This window comes from Ischnura elegans, chromosome 7, assembly GCF_921293095.1.
Source record: "Ischnura elegans chromosome 7, ioIscEleg1.1, whole genome shotgun sequence".
NCBI lineage: Eukaryota > Metazoa > Arthropoda > Insecta > Odonata > Coenagrionidae > Ischnura > Ischnura elegans.
In genome coordinates, this window is record NC_060252.1 from 29,225,085 (window position 1) to 29,247,002 (window position 21,918).

At 38.3% G+C, this 21,918-nt stretch overlaps 1 protein-coding gene across 1 annotated transcript in view; it reads left to right on the forward strand.

Moving 5' to 3' along the window:
* The window catches only part of LOC124162785 (hemicentin-2-like), an 810,672-nt gene that overhangs the window by 336,665 nt on the left and 452,089 nt on the right, over positions 1-21,918 (forward strand). The window lies entirely within an intron of this gene.

The following is a 21,918-nucleotide window of genomic DNA, read 5'->3' on the forward strand; positions in this document are numbered from 1 at the left end:
TGTTGATGTTGCGGTAATCAAGTGATGTCTTGTGTTATCCTGATGTCCTTTGCTCTGCTGGTGTTCTCTTACTTTCCTCGCTTATGCTTATGCAGTATTTTTAGTTCTTTCTCCATTTTAAACCATTATAACAATAAACTACGATTAAACCATTAAAGCAATTAACTACGATTAGGATACATATACCCTGATCGATTATAGGGCGGGTACTGCATTTTTTTACCTTAATTTATATATTTTACCTAAATTCCCATTCATCACTATTTACGTCGATTACCTAAAAAAATATGAACTGTTGGAATAGCTAAAGCCTTCAAGAGTTAGGGCTGGAAGTTGATTCTCAAGATCAATTGGAGCGATAGATCGAGGAACGAGGTTTACCGAAGAATGGCAGAAGGACTGTGAGGTAACATACGCTTGAGAGCATTCTGGTTAATAGCCCTGTCACAGCACACAGTAATTACTTGAGAAAAATGATGGAGGAGGGCACTAAAGAAAGACTCTCCCGTCAAATAGCTCTAGATCAGTGGTTGGGACTGGTTGAGAAGATCAGGCGGAAAGAAGACATGAGGTAATGAAGGTAATTATCTTGGTAAGGGGAGAATTGCAGAAAAAGTAAATGGTGGAGATTTATTCAATGCTCCTTGTTCATACCGCTAAAGGTAACATATACATAATATACATGACATTTTGAGTAGTTATTAAATAAAAACGAAATGAAAGCGTAATTCGTAATTTACATAGAAACAGACATTAAATTCTCTGCTCAAAAATAGCTGAAACTTAGAAAATAAAATGGAAGGCTTTATTACTGTTTAACAGGTGACTATAGCATTTCTATTTGAGATGAGGTTTCACAGTCCAGTTCAGTTCCCAGCAGCAATAGTGTATTTACATGATATTGTGACTTTGTATTAAGTAAAAAACACTGAAAACGTAATGTAAAACGTATTACAATGTAAAGAGCAGGAACAATTGTATACTTCTCAAATTATTATGGCATTAAAGTGGAAGTAAACAATTTGATTACTGATGTAGCAAGGTATTGGTACTGCAATATTCCAATTTCATGATTTTGATGCTATATATTAATAAATTCTTACATATTGTCGTTCAACCTTCACAACCATAGGCCGTATTTATACATTTCGAAGGTGAGGGTCGTCCCCTGCAAATGCTTTTATTTCCGCACTTAATTCCCTCAACGCGTTTTCTCCTGTCTAATTCCTCCACCTCTGTCACCATTCCAACGTGCGTCGCTTGGAAACTAATTACTCTTTGAAGGTTTCGCGGATTTATTTAAAAATTCAATCCATTCAAAGGACGGGTGGCGGTTTACGTGGAAATGTTAGTGACGTGCATGCTTAGTTGTGCTTTCCAAGAAATGAATGTGAAAAACAAGATTTGCGTTTCTGTCGACGTTAAGCGTGATGAGAAATGGCCGGCAAAATACGGTAGCCAAGCCTTTGTGAATTTGAAATGAGAGCTAGTCACTTTCCCTTGCCAGAAAAAAAACAGAAATTTTCGTTTTTGACTTTTAGTGTGAAAGGCCAAGGTAATGAAATAATCTATCCTTTTTTTGATGGGATATACGGAAAAGCAAAACCAGCCTTGTGTTAAGAATTTGATTATAGAGTCAACCCTCTTGTTATAATTAAAAATTGTAATGGCGATTATATCTCTAAATTAGCGAATTACTCATTATGTTATTCATATATCTTTCGCACACAGGTCTATCGTATGTACTATTTACTCGTATGTTGTGTAACTCGTATGTATTGTTTGCGGAATCATTTGCATTCATTACTGGACTGTTTAATATTATTCTACTTCTTCATGCTGTATCCTGGGGTGAAGTAAGCCGATAAAAGTTTTACGATTCGCGGATTTTGTGCGTTATGTGATATCTTTACTGTAGTGCATGCTTTTGTAACATTTATAATTTGAAAAAATCATTGTTATAGGAATCAATGTGCAGATCATGCATTCTTTTCTCCTAGTATTCAGATAATTTACCCAGCTTCAACTAGTGAAAATGTCGCTGCGCTGTACTGCTTAGCTTCCAACAAAGACCCCTCAATGTATTTGCGCACCTATCTCATGGCGACTCCAAAATTGCAACTACAATAATTTAGCAATAAAGCCGACACATGAGTGGAGAAATTTAGAAAAAATAATTCTTAGAAAGCTTACATTCGTGCTCCTGCATTAGAGACCTAAATATCGGGCCTGTGTAATTATTATATGCATGTTACTCTAGAAATTGATAGAGCTAAACCAGCATATAAAACAATGCAAAAGACGAAATCAGCATTTTCAAAAAGGTGGAAGGTCAAGGGCACATCATATAGCCCTAGGATTTTCAATTTTCGCCGCACGTGCAAAAGCCAATCATCCATCCTTCTTGGCCTATTACTAGGCCTGCGGCTGTAACAACTCATCCGAACGTAAAGAGATGAAATCAAAATTAGCCGCGAGAAGACGAGCAAATTTCAATCGAAAGGCAATCCGCCAGAAACCAAGGATTCATCCAGGATAAGACACTTGCACACTTTCAAAACCAACGTCACCTCCTTACCGCAGTGGATTAGGTGACAGAGGGAGGGACACCCGTGGAAGATAAGTCTGCCATCGGCTTGATTGAACGAGAATCACCTTAAGTCTCTCCTCGCTAACCCACTTTGCCTCAAGAGATGCGCATTCCATTGGTCGGGATTAGAAGGGGAGAGACTGGAGAGGGTGGGTATATGTGTGTGTGTAGGGTAGAATGGGAAAGAACGGAGGCGAGGATAAAACCTCGATTCCACTCTGGCACCTTCGAAAAATTCCGCCAAATCTTTTGTTTACTGCGTCAACAACTACGCCAAGCCGCCACCTACGTGAGAAAGCGAAATTATTCACATCCTTCCCCCTCCCATTCCCTTCCTCTTTCCAACCTCGCTCGAACGCACTCACACAAGAGGCCCTCCTCTGCACGGCTGCCGCTCGTTCTCCCTTAAAGAAGAGGAGCGCTTCATTCCCTAGAGAACCGAAAGCCGGGATTTAAAACTACTCTACCTCTCCCTCCCTTTCTCTTCTGCTCCCTTCCCACTCTCTCTTATTCCTCACACATTCTAGGTACAATGCCCACCGTCTAAGGGTGTACCAAATTCATTCGCAAATAGTACTGCAATGCTAAGATTGGTATGCTGCAGCCATCCATACCTCCCTGTTTCAAGTTAGTTCGTGTAATATTCTAGCGTTCTTCCATATTTCTCAGTCACCGCAACACCTTTACAGCAAATTTAGAATAAAATCATTGCGTAAGTAGAATATGGAGAAATTTTGAAATGTAAATCTACATGCTATATAAATCACTTCAGACAACTGACTGACTAATCCATGCAAATGCTTGGAGTGAACGAGACGAGGCACGATAAAAAGAATAAATTATTCAAACCGGATTATATTTAAACATTTCCAAAAAAATGAAATGACACGGATATTTCATATAGATTAAAAATTTGCTCCCATGTTCTCTAATTGCTCCTTATTTTCAAAACTAGGTATATTGTGCAACAAAATAAGAATACTATCTTTCCTCTATTTAAATAGTAACTTGAGTTGGCTAAAATTTAACTAAATATTTGAAAATTGAATATATTTTCACAATTAAATCATCATCTTGGATTCTTGGAAGGATGTTTTATAACCCTGGGCCCTGCTATCCGAAGTCAGACCACCTAATCACTGAGCTCAGCGCTTAATTTCGGCCGGAACGCACCGAAACGGCGTTTCTACATCTCTCGGGGAAAATTGGGTTATGTCAAAAAAAGGTTTTTATACTTGGTAAAACACGATTCATCATTGTTAATTTTAATACAACTTTTTTATGTTTGGTAATATACAACTCCTCATTGTAAATTTTGATGAAAGTTTAAAAAAATCGCAAAATCGGTGCCTTATAAATGTTTGAAAATCACGTGAGCATTGAATGTATGGATATACGTTCCGATGCATAAAGTTTTAGAAATTAAGCTTAAATTGGGCCACCATGTCTCAGCCACGTAAATGCACAGGCTAAGACAATAGAAACATTTTGAAACTTAGCATATTCCAAGCTTACATCACTTACTTATACCACTCAAGCTTAAGTGTTTCAGATTATGTGTCAAAATCTGTGATCGATGCATCCGAATGTGGTGCAGCCTCGCCTTGATTTTCCTCGAGCACACGCAGCTTCAAAGAGCTTTCTTCGTCTCCTCTTTTGATCGTTCTTCATGCTCCTCTCCCTCACGTACCTCTTGCCTTTCATCTCCGATCCCTCTCCACCACTTCCCCTCAACCAATTCTCACCTCGAACTCCTTCCCCGCGTTGCCATTCCAAAGAGCTCACCACTACTTCCCAACCTCCTGGCACCACCGTCGGGAAGCGTCGCCTCCCTTTTACGAAGTAGAGGTTGAAATTTATGGTTCACTTCGATGATTCGGTTCTTGCCATTTAGTTCAGGGCCATGATTCGGTTCTTGAAATCGTTCTTTATGAACGAAATGAGCCAAAATAGCGACTCGGAGGATCGAACCAAATCCGTGTCTGGATGAATGTGTGCAATCATCATGGGTGTATTTCTTCTGTTGAGAAAGATAAGCTGGGTCTCATCGAAAATTAGGGATAACTCTCCCCGTGAGCTCCATATTTTTATTGTTATTTGCTATATAAGCATTACTTTTTGTTCATTTTTACAATCTAAGTGCCTTAGTGTGCCTACCCTAGGGTAGGCAGAAATTTTATGTAAAACCCAATACATAAATGTTTTCATATTTATGTATTGGGTATAAATATTGGTATTGGTTTCGAAGAAAATGTAAACAGAAGAATCCATTCATGTATTTGCTTTCAGTCATAGTTAAAGTAACCTGTGGTTGCGATTCAATACAAGTTCAAAGTATAGTGAAAAGTCCACTTGGATAATATCTTTTTTCGGCATCATTACCATCCCGGCTTTCATCAGAGGAATCGAGAATCCATTAGCTCGTAATTTTCCCTTAGTCCCCAAATCAATGTTCGAATCTTCCCCATTCATACGAAAAGATCGTTACTATCTTGGGTTAAGATACTTTATATATCATCTCTCAGATCGTTCATTTTAAACAATTTGAATTAAAACATTTTATTCACTCCATTCGCTTCATGACTCCTTTCCATGAACACACCATACATATACGACGAGGTATGTATGGTTGGTACTGTAAACACGATTTTCAGCACGCCCTTCTTTCAGACCACAGATGGTGGTTTAATGATTATGTTCACATCATGGAAATAAGACTTATATACGTCAGCTACCATGAAGCATCAGTTCTCCCATGAAACTGGCTTTTCCTATACCGCTGAGTAATTCAAGGAATGTTGTGTTTCGTATAGTTACTATGACAGTTCTAATTATAATCTTTCGGAACATTTTTTACAATAGTTTTTTTCTTTCTTTTTTTGAACTTCATATAATGGAACTCTTTTTTGTATTGCCCTACTGGTTTATCGCTCACAACAAGTGACTTGATTTCATAATTCTATGTTTCAATATATTCTATATTTATATTTACTCTATGATTTTGCTCAGTAAATTTTTTTTTCATAGAGGACATAAGATCAAGAGCAATAAATATCTTTCGAAATCCAAATCAAACTATTTTCTCCAGTAAGAGTCGTTCATACTGGAAGATTCGTTCACGAACGATACAGCTCTACTGTAAATCTGTTCTTCCCACTCTCCCCCCACTCCCGTCTTCCCTCCCCTTCCCCTCTTCACTCAAAAATCTTGGCACTTTCCCGCAAAACTGAAAATCAGTCTCGGCTCTTCTCCGCCCACGTCTCCTTCAATAGGTATCCGAGAATTCGTGTCGCACGTCCCGGCTGGTTTCAATCTACCTCGCCTCTCTCCCCCTTCTCGAGTCTCGTCTTGTTAACTTCTAATTACTTAATCTGCGAGACAAGGATGTGCCATAAATGTCGCTTGCGGTCTCTATTTCTCCGCGGCAATGACGATTACCAACACTTTGCCAGCCGCCTCCAACCTCTCAGGCATCGTGTGGAATTTTAATGTTCGATGGAAACCCATCAGCTGCGAGTGGAGCAAAAGGCGAATTTCTCTCGCGTGTCGGAGGAGACGGGAAATCTCTGAACTCTCCGATATGTATACAAGATGTCTAAGGAGGAATCTTCAATTACTCAGGAGATGTTAGGGGGAGACAGTTTTAAATTTTTTTTACCTATAAACATGGAGTGGCAACTCCTTCATTACTGAGCTATGGCAACGAAAACATGTTTTTGGATGCACTTTGAAGTTACCATGAAAACGGGTTTTCTTTGGTAGCCAGCCTTTTCGAGATCTTATTGAATGCTACGAATTTTTAAGGACATACAATAATAAACGTCGGACGAAAATGTGCTATTGTAATTTTCTGAACCAATTAATCTCAAAATGGGCGAGAATATTAATAGTATAGTTGATGTTCATTCAAACCTCTTTTAAGTTAGCTGTAAGGTTAATTTTTCTGACAGTTTTATTCTACGTTTCCGTCCAACATTAATTATTAAATCTCTTTAAAGGTCCATTATAATAAAGAAAATGTCGATAAGGTTGGATAACCAAGAATAACCGGTTACAAGGTAGGAGCAAAAGGGCATCCAAAAATGTTGGCGTTGCCATAGCTCTATGACTAGGGATTTGCGACTTCATGTTTATAGGATATTTTATTGAATGTTCCGGAGTTTTAAGCACATTAAGTATTTGAGATTGGAGAAAAATGAGTGATTATTAAATTCCTCAGTTACTGAGCCAAGGCAACGCAAACATTTTTGGATGCATTTTGCCGTTACCATGAAAAGGGATTTTCTTTATTTCCTTTTCGACATTTAATGAATATGTTGGATTTTTATGGGCATTATATATTCAAGATTGGAGAAAAAATAGCGATTACAAAACTCCTTAGCTACTGACCTAAGGCAACGCAAAATTTTTTTTGGATGCACTTCGGAGTTACCATGACGACGGCTTTTATTTAATAGCCTGCCTTTTCAACATTTTATAGAATGTTCCGGATTTTTAAGAACTTTAATTAGTTAAGATTGGAGTAAAATATGCCCTCTATAAAATATGGATTTAAGGTTTCTGCGGCATTTCTCCACATGAGTCACGGCTTTTGGGCGTTTCTCCGCGTTGTGTTGTCTACAGTCGACGACAGTTGCTCCTACTGGCGTCTTCAGGTAAGGAATAAATGTATGCATCTCTATTTCTGACCTAAAGACGCCAGCAGGATGGCTGGAGAAACTTTCGTCAACTGTGAATAACACAACGCGTAGGAACGCCCGAAACCCGTGACTCATATTTTCTCCTTTTATTTACATCCCCAACTAGCTTTAGCTTTCTCGGAATAGCGCAACTCTTCTCTTATTTTATTTCTCTGAACGATTTCTTTGGGTTTTCATTGTGGGAAAGTGCCGGGGAGACTATTTTTAAGTGACGATTTGCGCGTAGGTTATGGTGAATAATTAATATAAAGTAATTGAAATAGCACTTTTTTAGTCTTCCTCAAAAAAAAAGCTTATTTTCAAGGTTAACCGGCAGCAAAACTTTTTTTTGCGCCGCATTGCTTGGTGAATACTTGCGCTATTGTCTTGAAAATATTAAAAAAAGCTTGAAGTAGAAATAAGATACAGAAACCATGATTCTTTGATAATTGGATTATTTTGGTTACCATTTTTTTGGAAGCAATATCCATTTATCATTCCGTGAAGATCAGGAATCAGAAAGGATATGGAATATCGAACGATTGTCAGCGATTACCTATATCTCAATCTACACTCTGTATGCCTTGAATATTTTTGTCTACACTCTTAACAAGATTTATGTGGCGAAAAAATAACTTTCGGGCAGAGGAGATGCGTCCTATCGATGCGCAGCTCAATGTTCAGCAAGTAAAGCCACTTGGGGACCTTGATGGTGGAATACCTTATTATTTTAATAAATTTTTATTCCTTAGCTAATTTAGCTAATTCTTCCTTGTAGAATTTCAACTTGCTTATGTGTTTTAGCAAACTCCGTTTTATCATCAGTACCTATCCATCCTTTTGGTATGTAAGAGTTCGTGATTATTATTATTTTCGTATTATTATTCGTATGATTATTTTTGTATTATTCCTTCCCTTAAGGTGAATTTAATGGACCATTTTGTGAATCACAACGGCCTTCATCCTTTCAAAATTGGACTTTTCTTCTCACTTAACATTAAAACCAATTCATTTTAATTCAGTTTCTGAATCATAATCCCCTTCCTTGCGACACAACATTCTTCTCTGAAACACTCTGGTTGTTTGTCACCCCTCCTTGCTTAGCTCTTGCTTCATTCAGACCATAGATGATGGTTTAGTGCTTATGCTCACACCATGGAAATATGGTAGATACCACAAGCTGAATCATCAGTTTTCCCACTATATTGTGGTCCACTACATTCTTCAAACGTTTTTTTTTTCAAAAATTTACCTTGTGCTGTACATTTATAAAACTCTAAATGCGTTTTCGCGAAATCTATGTTTCTAAATTTCTCAAGAGGCTGACCGTATGAACTCTATTTTGTTCATTATTATGCGGGAAAAAATTCCTTTGAACCACGGACCTTTGCATTTCTGATCCAAGATCTATGATTACCCTGCAAAATTTATGGTATGGTAAAAATTGCCAGGGGAATGAATGAAATTTTACTGTGGCAATTATTGTGAGTTTTACCATTATTAACGTGGCAGGTTTAAAATGTATCACACATTCCTGTACAGGTCTGTCTATCTGCTGGCAGGTTTTCTTGCAGGCTTTTCTTCTGATTCTACATTGCTTCGATTGGCCTCTTTAAATTTCAGCTAAAATATTCAAGACTATGCGTGAGCATCAAATATAAGCACTATCATGTAAATGAGGCCAATAAAATGCGTTATCCCTCTACGTAAACCTTCTCATGTCTTTGGGGTAAAGTTGTGTATTCCTCCATCGCAAATAATTTTTAACTTAAAGCTTTCCTGAAGTGTTGCGCTTCCTGGTGAATCCACGGTTATATTGACCTAGTTTATACCACCAATAAAATCGGCCCCCTGTCTTTTAATTTCATGCACCCCAGGAAAAAAAAGTTGAGACTTTTATTAAATTTATCTAAGAATCTTGACTACAGTATGTTGCCACTTAATAGCTTTTTTATGGTAATATACTTTCTTCCGTCTTTGTAGTCACGATTAACTTGGCGTCTTTTATAGCTACTTAACGTGTTAAAAATTCATCAATTTTTATGCATATAAATCTAGCTTGAATGGGCTTATGAAATAGAAATCTTTTAAATGCTTTTCCGAATAAGACTCTAAATGTTTCTTATCCTTTCTCGGCAATGTAATGCATCGTAAAACCTATTAACTGGCTTTATAATTTTTTCGGGTATTAAAGTCTTCATCCTGTATCTGCTTACATTAGAAATAAAAAACAACCAAAGTTGAAAAAATCGGTCCAATTTTTTAAGCAGCTATTAATACAGAATAGAAAACCTTCACTCATTTAAAGTATCCAGGATTATTTTCTCAAAGGAGTACCTAATAAAGATATATATTTAGTGCCTATAAATCAGGGATTACCTCAATAAAATGTTTCAGGCTGACACAGGAATGCAATGGATGAGTTTTGAATCACGCCCAGTTAAATAGATATCGTGGGAACGTTAATGAAATGAAAAATAAAGTTGTATTCCATCAATTTTTTAAAATTGCGACGCAGCGTCGTCTTCATCAGGTACCAGGTTAAAATGAATTGGTGAAAAATAATAAAGTTTTTCATTTCATAAACGTTAAAATGAACTACTTCAAACTTAAACCTGAGACGATAAAGATATCGTGAAGCTAATACGTTGTTTATTACGCCTTTATTCTAGGATATAATTGTTCTCATTAGAATCCATGCTTTGATCGCAGATTCCAGTTGCATATCACACAGATCCTAGCCTCGAATGGGTTCAGTTTTACGCCGTGAATAGCTAATCACGGCGAATCGCGAAATTCTCCCTTCAACTGTTTATCCCACCGCTCGTCCTCCTAGCCGCCTCCATTATTTTTCGCCCCCATGCGAAATCGCAGTCGGCTGATCGTGTGCCACTTAAGTTCCTCTTGATCTCAATTCCGCCCGAATAAAGGTTCCCTTGTCTATCCTCCTCGTCCGCCCTTATCTCACGCCATCTCCCATTCATTACCCTTGCTTTAATTCCCGCTCCCGACGCGGTGCCGCTCCGCATTCGACCCCTCAACGGTCCATCCCCTCCGCGAGAGCAAACCACCCTTTCATCTTCGTCACCCCTTCTCTAGTCCCTTCCTCGTTTTCGTTCTTAAGCCACCACTTCCTACGAGTTTTAACGTCTTAGGCGATACCTTGTGGAAATCTAGAATATTAACATCATGATAAAGATGTAAGAGTTATTTTATTTCCATATATTTTATTTCTTAACCAACCTAGGTTTCGGCAATGTACTCTGTCATTATCAAGGTAGTATCTCACAAAAATCCACCTGCTGATATGGTAGATTACCCTCCACCCTTCCAGATCCGCTCAAAACATGTTTAAGGAAGTTTATATTTGTGAGATATAACCTTGATAATGACAGTGTATGTCATCGAAAACTAGGTCGGTTAACACTAGAAGGACCGGAGTTGTATGGTTACCTAAAAGCACCATAAGCCGTCGTTTGGACTGGTAGTAATTATTTTATTTTGAATATTTCTTCATTTATATTAAAATTAATTGATAAAATCAATGAATGTAACCTTTTTTATTTATTGATACGACTGAGTAATTTTTTACGAATCATTCTACAATAAAAAATTTAAAATGAACAGCGGTCACGTCGCTCCTGCTTCTCTTGTCCTATCACACGCCACTAGGTAGGGCAAATATGCTGATTATATACATTCAAAATGTAATTTTGAATGTTACATGCATTAATAAGCTAGCTAAAACCGTACATCGAAGAAAAACACATATTTATGTTATTTTATTTTATTTATTTCACACACCACCGAGACAGCACTGTTCGGCCTCTACATCGGGGTTGATAACATTTAATAATCACAAACATCCATGCCCTGGGAAAGGGTAACTTACCCAGGCGGGACTTGAATCCACGACCTTCGGTTTGGCAGGCGAGGACTTTACCCCGCCGCCACCGAGGCCGGCAAAAATATATACACAGATTTCTTCCAAACACATGCATACAGTATATTACTAACATTCGTGGAAGTAAGATAGACTATAAACCAGAAAGGTTTGACTGGCTTCAGAAACTCTTAAATGTGGAAATGAAAATATACTACCAGAAATATTCTATACTTAATGAAATTTTGTGGGTGTAAAAAATCTCAAAATTGTAGTAAATGTACAAAAGTAATAATTTGGAATTAACAAAACACATGGAATGAAGGATAATATACAAAATACATGTACAGACCCTTTACAATAATGTTTCAATATCATCAAAATTTAATATCCTCTCTTTATCACGATACCACATCCTACGCCAAACGCCGCACACTACACCCCTCTCCCTGGATCACAACCCCCCGCAGCGCTCTAGAGAGAGAGTCGAAGGCTGCAGGGAGACATCAACCAGTGTGAGGAGGCCGTAAAACGGCTCTCAAGTTGTACGTGAGGATGCCCTTGTCGCTTTGCCGAAATTGCCTCTCCCTCCTATCCAGTATACACCCTCCCGCCAAACCCATCCCTCCTCTTTCTGGCCTCCCCCGCGTATGCATCCTCTGTAGATGCTCGCAAGCTCTCACAAGAACCTCCTCCTTCACTCTCGGCCGACGACTCCCCCAACCACTCAGCCCTGCAGCATTCATACGTTTCCTTTTCTGGCATTTGCACGGGGAGGTTGGAGGGGAGATGGTAGCGGAGATAAACTAACTTATCAGAAGGGGTGAAGGCGTATCAGTTGTATTTCGTTTTTAAGAGGGGAATAAATTTCCAAGAATGGAAAATGGAGGCAAAATTTCCATAAAAATCATAATTATAGATCAATTTTAAATTTGAGCATGAGTAAAATTGAATGATTCTCCTCAAATGTAACTTTGAAAAACATCTGTATATAAATAGTGACCATTGATATGAGTTTGTTTGATATTCTAAAGAGAACTCCTCTAAAAACCTCTAAGGAGAAGAGTGGACAAAATTATTTGGGCACACAATGGTCTGATGAAAAAAATAGTAGAATTACAGGTGGAAGGGAAGAAGGACAAGGACCGGCCCCGAATTAGTTACATAGGGCAGGTTATAAAGGATGTACAAGAGATGAAATACATCGCTACGGAAAGGCTAGTGGAGAGGAGAAAGGAATGGAGATCTATGTCAAACCAATATTAGGATTGTTGACTAATGATGATACATTAACTTATAGCAAACAGTAAAATTAAAGTAGACTTTTTCTTTGCTTGAAAATACTTTTGAGGTACATTACGTGGGCACATACGTTATGAGAGTTTTTATCAAAATAATGTATGCACAGAAGGAAAAAAAATTGAAAAAGAACATTTATTTTGATTTTTATAAGAAACCCAATTTATTTTGGTCCCTTCCCAATGCGGAAATAAATTTATATGAGCTAGTGCGAAAACCCATTTGCCTCCTGGGAGTTGAGAAATCCAAATCCCTTCCCTTGATTGCGCCTCTGTGTTAACACTTGGGTGCAGTTTGATTCCGAGACGGTCCTGAGCACAGTTGTAGAAGAGGTAAGAAGGTATGTGGGGCTGTGCGCCGAGGGAAAGGATCCAAGGGAAGTGGATCGTCCTTGCGATAGCTGAGCTATGCGAGGCATCGGAAGGGCGGCTGGGATGGCGGCGAAGTCAGGCAGAAGTTCGGGGCACGCGGGGGGAGGTACCCTAGGGCCTTTTGAAGGGGTGGTCGAGGGGGGAAGAAAGTCTTCGCGCGAGGTCGATCTTTGGATTTGGATATACAGCCGGGGTGAAAACCGGAATGAGGGGAGGGAATGGAGGTGCTTTTAAGTCTCGGGTAGAGGGGAGTAGAGCAGGTTTTTGGTAGCTCGTTAGGAGCGCCTCTTGAGTTGGGGTTGATTAGAGTATTTTTTTAATTATAGCAAATAAAACATAAACATTTGCCGTGTGATATAAGTGGGTGAATCGTACGTACAAAGGCAGTATTAAAGCCTTCGTGGAACTCCAAGACTGTCTCGCATTTGAGAATGCTCGCGTTACTTGTGTAATTCGTCCACATTTGTAAAGAGTAATGAAATACATTCTTAGGCTAAAATATGATATGAATAAAATTAGCAGGCTAAGTATAATATTGTGCCAACTTAGTTTGTACTTACCTTTCCTTTACTTTCTGGCATTCCGATTTATATGCAAGCGGAGCAATTTATTGGTCGGTTTCGTGCAAACTTCATTTTCTGTGAATTGTTCAGTTGTGAAATCCTTATTGAACAGTTCTCTCTGGGGTGTTAATGAAAACCCTTAACATATATACCACCACAGATTCCATATACGAAATGAAAGAAGTCTATAATCCAGGATGAAAACCAATGAAGGCGGGCGGTGAAGGTGACTGGAAATAAATTTTTGGTTTGAACAAAAAGATAGCTCCTGAACATTTAGCCCCGAAAAAGATACGCTAGGCGAGTACATAAAAAGGAGGCGAAATAGTAAGGCATTAATGAATAGTTCCAAATATGGCGCAGAGAATTATACGTTATATATCCAGGCACCCTTAGAAATAAGAAGACTCAGGAAATACGACGGATTCATTCTAATAGTGTTCTCGATATTTTTATGACAAAATAGACCAAGCACATTAATACACTGTTACTAAACCAATATTATCGTTCCATACACCAAAATATTTTGCTTAAAACACGAATTGAGTTAACAAAGTTGTATTAACAAGTAAAGCACAAATTGATCAAATATGAGGTCCTAAATGAAATTGGTTATTAATGACCTAGTTTTGGTACATGAGCTATCTTCATATTTTATTTTGCCGAATGAAGGAATGAAAATAATCCAATCTGTAACCTTTTAGAGAGTTTTAATAGCACCGAGAATTGTTTCAGCTGTGCTACATTCATAATAAAGGTACTGAAGCTTGGTGGATTGAAAGTTAAATACCTACAGGCAGTATACGATAAGATGGGGAAAATAAGAGAGCGCAAACGGCTTTTTTTATTCATCTTTCATCATTGTATCCGCTTCATAAAACTCGGAAAATCCTAATTTTTCATGTGTACCTCGTACTCACCTTCAAATGCATCTGTTGCCCTAATATTTTTTAACTCATTCTCTTCACAAATTCGCTTAAATATGTACTCCTCCAATCTTAAATACCCATATTAATTACTTTTTCGAATATTTTAATTCTCAATAAAATGAAGTCCCGCAAAATTACGCTAGATAACAACGCCTTAATGCGATAAAAACTCTGATCTTAGCAAATATCTCAATATAGCTTTGTAATGTAATTTTCAATTTTTTGGTATTAAAATTTTCCGAATAGTGAATCTTAGATTCAGTGGTAGATCTCAATTGCGTAATTAAAATTGTAAATTCAGTAAAAGTCTATGGTGGAAAACTTCGAAACATCTATGAAGATAAAGAGGGTGACCGAAGGCTCTTCAACCTTTTACATCAATAATTATGCTACTATCTATAATGTGCATTTATTGAAAATAATTAAAGCCAACTTTAAAGTAAACTTAGTTCCAAAATATTAAAAAAAATATTCACTCCATATTTCTGTCGAGAGAACTCTTACCGTCTTAGAAATCATGGCTTCAATATTAAAGTAGTTTTAATATTACTTGATGATACGTATAATGACTGATTCATCGGCTAATCATTTTTATGAATAGAATATGGTATTAGTAGATAAATTCCTGGATATCTCATACCAAGAACTCTCCTATATATCACCTCTCCTCCATCCTAAATTCCTTTCCTCACACTTACGAACCATTTTCTTTATCTCGTAAAATAATCCCCACCTAAGCTACGTATATCCCATCTATTAGAAAATTTACTATTTCCTCTCTCCTAATTGTTATTTTCTGTCGTTTTTATAATGTTATTGTATTTTATCTAGTTTATTTTTTAAATAATGAGCCATTGTAAGTTAGCACGAATACCGTAAGAGAAAAATGCTATCAATAAATTAATGAAATTGCTATTAGCTGGGTGTGTTCCTTGATTCCTTGTTTTGACTTCGGCTGAATATCGACTTGATCGAAAGAAACTAGATTGTGTTCTTTGATACTCAGGGTGATTCATCGGGTAATCATTATTGTGAATAGAGTATGGTATCCCCAAGCCATATCCGATCAGCAAATTACCTATCTCCTTTAAATTATTCGTTTTCGATTTTATACTGTTATTTTATTTATTCCTGTTTAATTTTTTTTGAAAATGTGTAGTGTAAATTCCCACTTCTACTGTATGAGGAAAAGGCTTTAAAATATAAATTAACAAGTAAACAAATAATTGCGCCAATAAAATCACTATTAGGTGGACGTGTTCCTTCGTTCCATGTCTTGACTTGAGCTGAATAAAGCCTCGGTCGAAAAAAACTAGGTTGTGTTCTTCAGTGGGAGGTACCTTAGGTGGGGGGAGCCGTTCTATCCCGACTATGTTTCTGTCTGTAGGTGAGGAGGTGGGGGAGATAAGGAGAGGGAATGGAGGAGGGGAGAGGCAGTTTGGGCGTTTTCGCGTGTCTTGCGAGAGTTTGCACGCCGGGCTGGAAAATAAAGGGGGTGTTGTTATGTGTTTCTCCGTGTGCGCGCCACGTCGCTATCGCGATTCGCTCTCTGTGTATGTGTTGGGTGAGAGAAAGGAAATGCTGCGCCTCCAAGCAACCCTTCTTCACCCCTTCCAGTTTCCCCTCCCCTAGTGCCCTTCCCCCTCCCCAGAAGCCATCTCCCAACTCCATTCAACCCTCTGCCTTTTCTTCGGTTCCTCTTCCTATATCCCGCGAGCATGCCGACAATAGTTGGCCGCTCTTATTCCGTGCCGCGGGATCCGCTGCCGTGGTTTCGTTTAGGATCTCTCTCTCTCGCACGGTGAAGGAATCATGGAAAAGATGCGGAGATAATGGCTGTTTTGTTTTTTTTTCAAGGAGAAAGGGTTGTTTTCGAAGATCGGAGCATGGCCAAAAGGACACACGGGATAGTTTTGTGTATGTGTGGAATGACACGCGCGTGGTAATCGGTTCGAGTCTTCACTCCCTTGATAATTAGGCCCAGAAAGTTATTTTTTTTACCTATCTATCATTCGTACCTCCGCTGTGGTGAGGAACTCCACGTATAAAAAAACAAAATGACATTTGAACACGGTGAAATCTTCTCTGGTTTTACACCGGATGAATTGCTTGTTGGCTAATGTTTCTATGCCTACCTCTGCGATCGTCGTCAGGGATGAGAATCCGAAAAAAATGTGCCTTCATATGTAGCGGTCTGTTTCGCGTCAAAAGTTGTCATGTTCTTTCTGATTGGCTGGCGCTAATTTTCTCCCTTCTTCCTTGATTTTGCGTAGTGCTGAGTTCCAGGCGGCGCTTAAAGCGTAGCCTATGTCAAGGTTGAAGTTTTTTGTTTCCATTCGGATCTCGATCGCCCCCTTCGCTATCCGGTCCCAGTAGCTTATGGATCGGCTAAGTAATATGGCATCGTGAAGAAGTCTGCGAATTTGGCGCGAAATAGACCACTGTATAAGGAGGCACCATTTTTCGGATTGTCGTGCTCTGAGGACGGTGGCCGAGGCAACCATCAAAACGTGGGACTAGAAACAACTCAACCGGTTGAAACCCCGAGAATATTTCACCGGTATCACACGCAGGGAAAGAAAAAATCGTATTTCAGAAAATTTTATTCAGTTACGCAGACTGTAGCCATATGGATACACCTTGCACATAAAAATCTTAATGTTAAATTGCTTACTCTTTTGGTTACAATGTTACAAATATTTTTCTGAATGTACTACTAACCCAATTCATCTGTTATCCCCTTTTTAAGCCGTTAAAAATTATCCTACTTGCTGAAAGGAGCGGGTTAAAATAGAAATATCAATACGGATGCCTACTGTTTGTGAAATATTTGCAAGTGTTATATAAGTAATAATAGAAGGAAAATGAAAAGCTGGTTTCAACTTTCCTTCATCCAAAACTATTGTTTCCTAGAAGATTTCATTCTTTTTATGCCGGTAGAAAATGGATTCGACAAGATTTTGACACGCGTGCGCCCGATTAGAGCCTTGAGCCTAAGAAAGAAAAACTGATTCTAGGGAAAATGATGGATGAATTTATTGCCAAAATATGTTTGGACGGTAACTTAAAACGATCATCGGAGTGAATCACCTAAATTTTTTCAAAATCGCAAGCAGAAATTATTCTGAGCGGAAATGGGTTAAGACGATAGAAGCAAAAATTTTTCCTAAACCGGTTTTTCGGTTGACTTGGCAATCGTCTAAGGGAGAAGAGCAGGTGTTAATTCGCCGAGGGCTAGGCCAAGAATGCAATGGTTCCTATGAATTTTTAGAAGTATGAAGGAAATATTTAACCCAAGATCACACCACTGCGCAATTTTAGACGCATATCTAATTTGTCTTATCCATAATTATTAAGTTAAAGACAAAATTATCACGAAATCCGGATTCGAAATATAAGGATTCTAAATTGCAGTTGGTATGGTGCAGGCGATGCAGGGGTCACGGTAAATATTACGCTTCCCCCGTAATGTTTTCCCCTTAATTGCATCTCGCATATCTATATAATGTGTATTTTGGGTAAGCTTCTCTTGTTAGACTTGCCTAAGGCTGGTTTACCTATTTTGCTCTGAATAGATGATTACATAAACAACTGAAAAAGTAGTTCAGGCGATATTAATATCTTCCACGTTTGGCAGTTGGAATGTTATCCCCGGAAATTTTCGCTTAAGTACCTCAACTTGATCATCCTTCCGTAGTGGCGTCTGAATCTTCTCCGCGTCTCCAGTTCTTCCATAATCATCGCTTTCCCCTCTCTTTTCCGCTCCATTTCCTCCTCCTCTCTTCCTCGTCTCCGTGTTTTGACTTTCGAGTCGTTCTCTCCACGTTTGCCGCTCCGAGGGGTCAGATAATGGTGCCACCTTCGACTCCTCCTCGCTTATTTATAACCGACTGGGTTTCGGGGGAGTTAAGATATTCCCTCCGCAGCTCACATACATTCGATCTTGACATATAGGGTTCGAAAACTTCCCGTAACGGATTCAAGTTCGTGGGTCTATAATTCTCTATCTCTTCGGGGAATATTAATGATGCGGAAGCATGTAAACGTTGGCTCCGCTCATAAATATTGGTGAAGATGTAATGTATATTTAATGCGTATTTATGACCCGAGATATATTTATACAAATGGTATGTCCAAGTATTCCTAGCAGGAAGAAATAACTAGTTCTTCAATTTGGACTGGACACATAAATTCAGTACAATCTTTTAAAGGCGGTGTTGGCAATTATTTCAAGAAGAAAGTGTCATTTATAGGCACACTTAAGCACCGAATTTAGGTTGTTACTGAACTGCAAAAGGGATTTAAATATTTAAAGTCTGATCCTACGTGATAAATACCAAAATTCCCAAATTCCGAAACGGGTGAAATAGTTACCAATAACTAAAAATAACACTATCTTCCTTTTCAGTTCAGGCAGGTTTAAATAGCAATATTCTGTTTTCTTTCCATGTACTTTTTAAAATTATGAAGGCAGTATTTTAGTCTATATTCCACTAGGTTTCGCGATTTGAGATATATACTTAGTTTGCCTATTCTGTAATTGTTAGTTTATAGATCACCTTATCATGAAGTAATCATTCTAAATCGTAATTTACACGGTACAGGCTACACAGGGATCACGATAAATCTTACGTTTTCCCCGAAATTTAGTCTCTTTAATTGTATCTCGTGAAGTATTTTCCCCCTCCAAATGGTGTTAGCATCAAAAGTATCGAGGTGTATCCACTTTGCATAAGTTTTCATTTTTTCACTTTTTTTTAGAATAACTTCCCTCGGCTTATTGTCTCATAGCACGAAACAAGATATATTTGGTTAGATGCATGAATTAAAGGTTAATTTGTAGGTCAGAGATTTTTTTAACTCCGCAACTGAGAGATTTCAGAAATGTCACCGGGCGACGGATAAGAGTTCCGTATAGTGTCGGAGGAGGATGAGAGACTCTGCTTTGGACTTTTAGTGATTTATTTTCCTGACACACTGGCATTCGGCGTCACCTTTACAAAGTATAGATCCAAAAGAATACTAAGAGACGGGTCATAGTCGCATCAGCAGATTGTTGTGTATAATACCATTACATTCAAGACAAGCTCTGATGAAAATAATTCACATGAGCTAGTTTATCTAACTATAATATTAGTTGCTAAAATACGGTGCAGAAGGATTAATTTGCAATGGTTTTACCCTTATTTTAGCTTCCAAAATGTCTGTTTTTATTGGAATCGATTTAAGGAAGTAGGAATGTGATTTATTTACGATTATCGTTTTATTGGAAGCGTCTGCCATCTATCTTATCTAATAATATTAAGCGTGAACGGTTGTTATTTATAAAACACAGAAAACGGTGCTGTTATCTCTAAATAAAAAAAAATCGATTTTAATTTGTTTCCTATATATGTATCAGAGTGAAATAAATTAACTCTGTAGAAGAAGTTAATGGAATTATGAAAGAGCTTCATTCAAAGGTAGCAGATTACAAGGAATAGCAGTTAAAAAAAATAATTTTCATAGCATTTACTAGCGAAGTGTTCTCACTCTTATGCTTCAAAAGATTAGACTTCGAAGGAAATTCAAATCTCTAGCTTACATCACTTTTTTCTGACACATTAGTCATTAAAATGTACCTTTCAGTTCTGTTGTAACACTGATATACACGCACTCATGGATTATAAGGTCTATCACGGTGATTTAACCGCATACCCGTGATTTTGATGGCGTGTTTTAGCCTCTTGCCGCAATCAAATGCACGAAGATTGTGCGAGTCTAGCCTGAAATGAACTTTAACTCATGCATTATCCTTGCTGTGATGTATAATGAACGCTTGAGAGACGAGTAACGTCTTGCATGCCTTATTAAATAAGATATCATCGAGCGGCTTTGTTATTCGTAAGGCAGAAGCATGGCTTCAGCTGAGAAATGCAAAGCGCCGAGGATTTTGGAAATTTATGGTTAGATTCGTTGAAATCGCTGCATAAATATTTCGTGAGGGATAATCGCTGCATTTCTTAACACGTATATAACCAATTATTATCTCTGACATGAGTGTTTATTGGATGAAAATTGACGTGGTGATCAAATTTGCATAAGCTAGAAGACTATGTTTACGCCAGTTCCGAAGAAGCATGGTGAATTCAAAGCTTACTAAATCGGAATGCAGCCACATCAAGTGTTAATTGTTTTTTGATGTAAATAATATTCTTATGCTGGTGAGAATCAATTTCTCAGCCACTAAAAATCGAGAGTGCTCAGTGCAATAATATTGCATGTCCACATTGAGGTCAAAATATGATCATTTGAGACAAAATGCAATCTCACGTTGGCAAAAGCGAGTTGGAATGTAATGTTGAAAAAAGTAATAGTGGGGATCGGATTGGTGTGGTGGCTTCCTATCCGTGGGCTCGGGTTCTAATCCCGGCGGTGGTAGAGAATTTTCAGAGACTGCCCGATAGCTACTTGAATGTTTTGTGGATGACACTTCAAGTGCACACTCCATCCGTCGGATGGGACGTCAAGCATAGGACTCCTTGGCGCCTTTCGTTAAGAGCAGGATAACACTGACACTGGGTTTCTCTCCACCCTTCCTTCCGTACCCTTCCCTCATGGCGCAAATGACCTCAGCTGTTGATCGTCTCCCCCAAATATTATACCAAAAGATAATTTACTTGGGAATGAGGAAATAAAACTTTGTAAGGTTCACTGTTATTTAATTATGGGCACGACCCGGGTTTCGTAACTTGGTTACATCGTCAGGTGACTGATCTTGCATGCATCATACATTTATACACAAAGTACACAAGTGACAGTGAGGACATCTACCGGAAAGGAAAAGGACTGGTTGAAAGGGCGGGGGTGAGGGTTAAACACGGAATGGAATAGTTAGCCCTTTCAACCAGTCCTTTTCCTTTCCGATAGATGTCCTCACTGTCACTTGTGTACTTTGTGTATAAATGTATGACGCATGCAAGATCAGTCACCTGACGATGTAACCAAGTTACAAAATCCGGGTCGTGCCCATAATTAAATAACAGTGAACCTTACAAAGTTTTATTTCCTTACTTCCAATATGGAGAGGTTTCACAAAGTAAAGCCTGAAGTTATTAGATAATTTACTTGATCAAAAGCTCCAATGCTGACGGTAGATTTACTTGCAAAATTAAGTAACTACAATGATGATTTTTTTAGCCCAATATAATTTGCGATTTCCTGAAAATAATACGTCAAATCTCATGAGAAATGGAAAATACTAATACATTTACTTAACTATCGATTCTACCAGTATAGAGCCCCAGATTGTATCATGAACCAACTCACCAGATTTGATCAAGCTGCATGCCAGCATGTGGATGTATCGCCAAAATTTCAAAGACAAGCGAGACCATTGAAAAACTGCAATATCCCACCTAGCTTAAAAGGTTCGAACACTCATGAACATTCTAGCAGCAGCACCGAAAAAAATCCGCCGACTTTAATTTTCATTCCACTGTTCTACTCTATAACACTTTCATACTGCCAGCATTTTTTTCGCTCCCTCCCGTGCTCCAAGCCTTCGGAGGGTAAACATTTGGCCACGGAGAGTTCAAGATCTCGGTGGAGAGACTTGAGTGGAA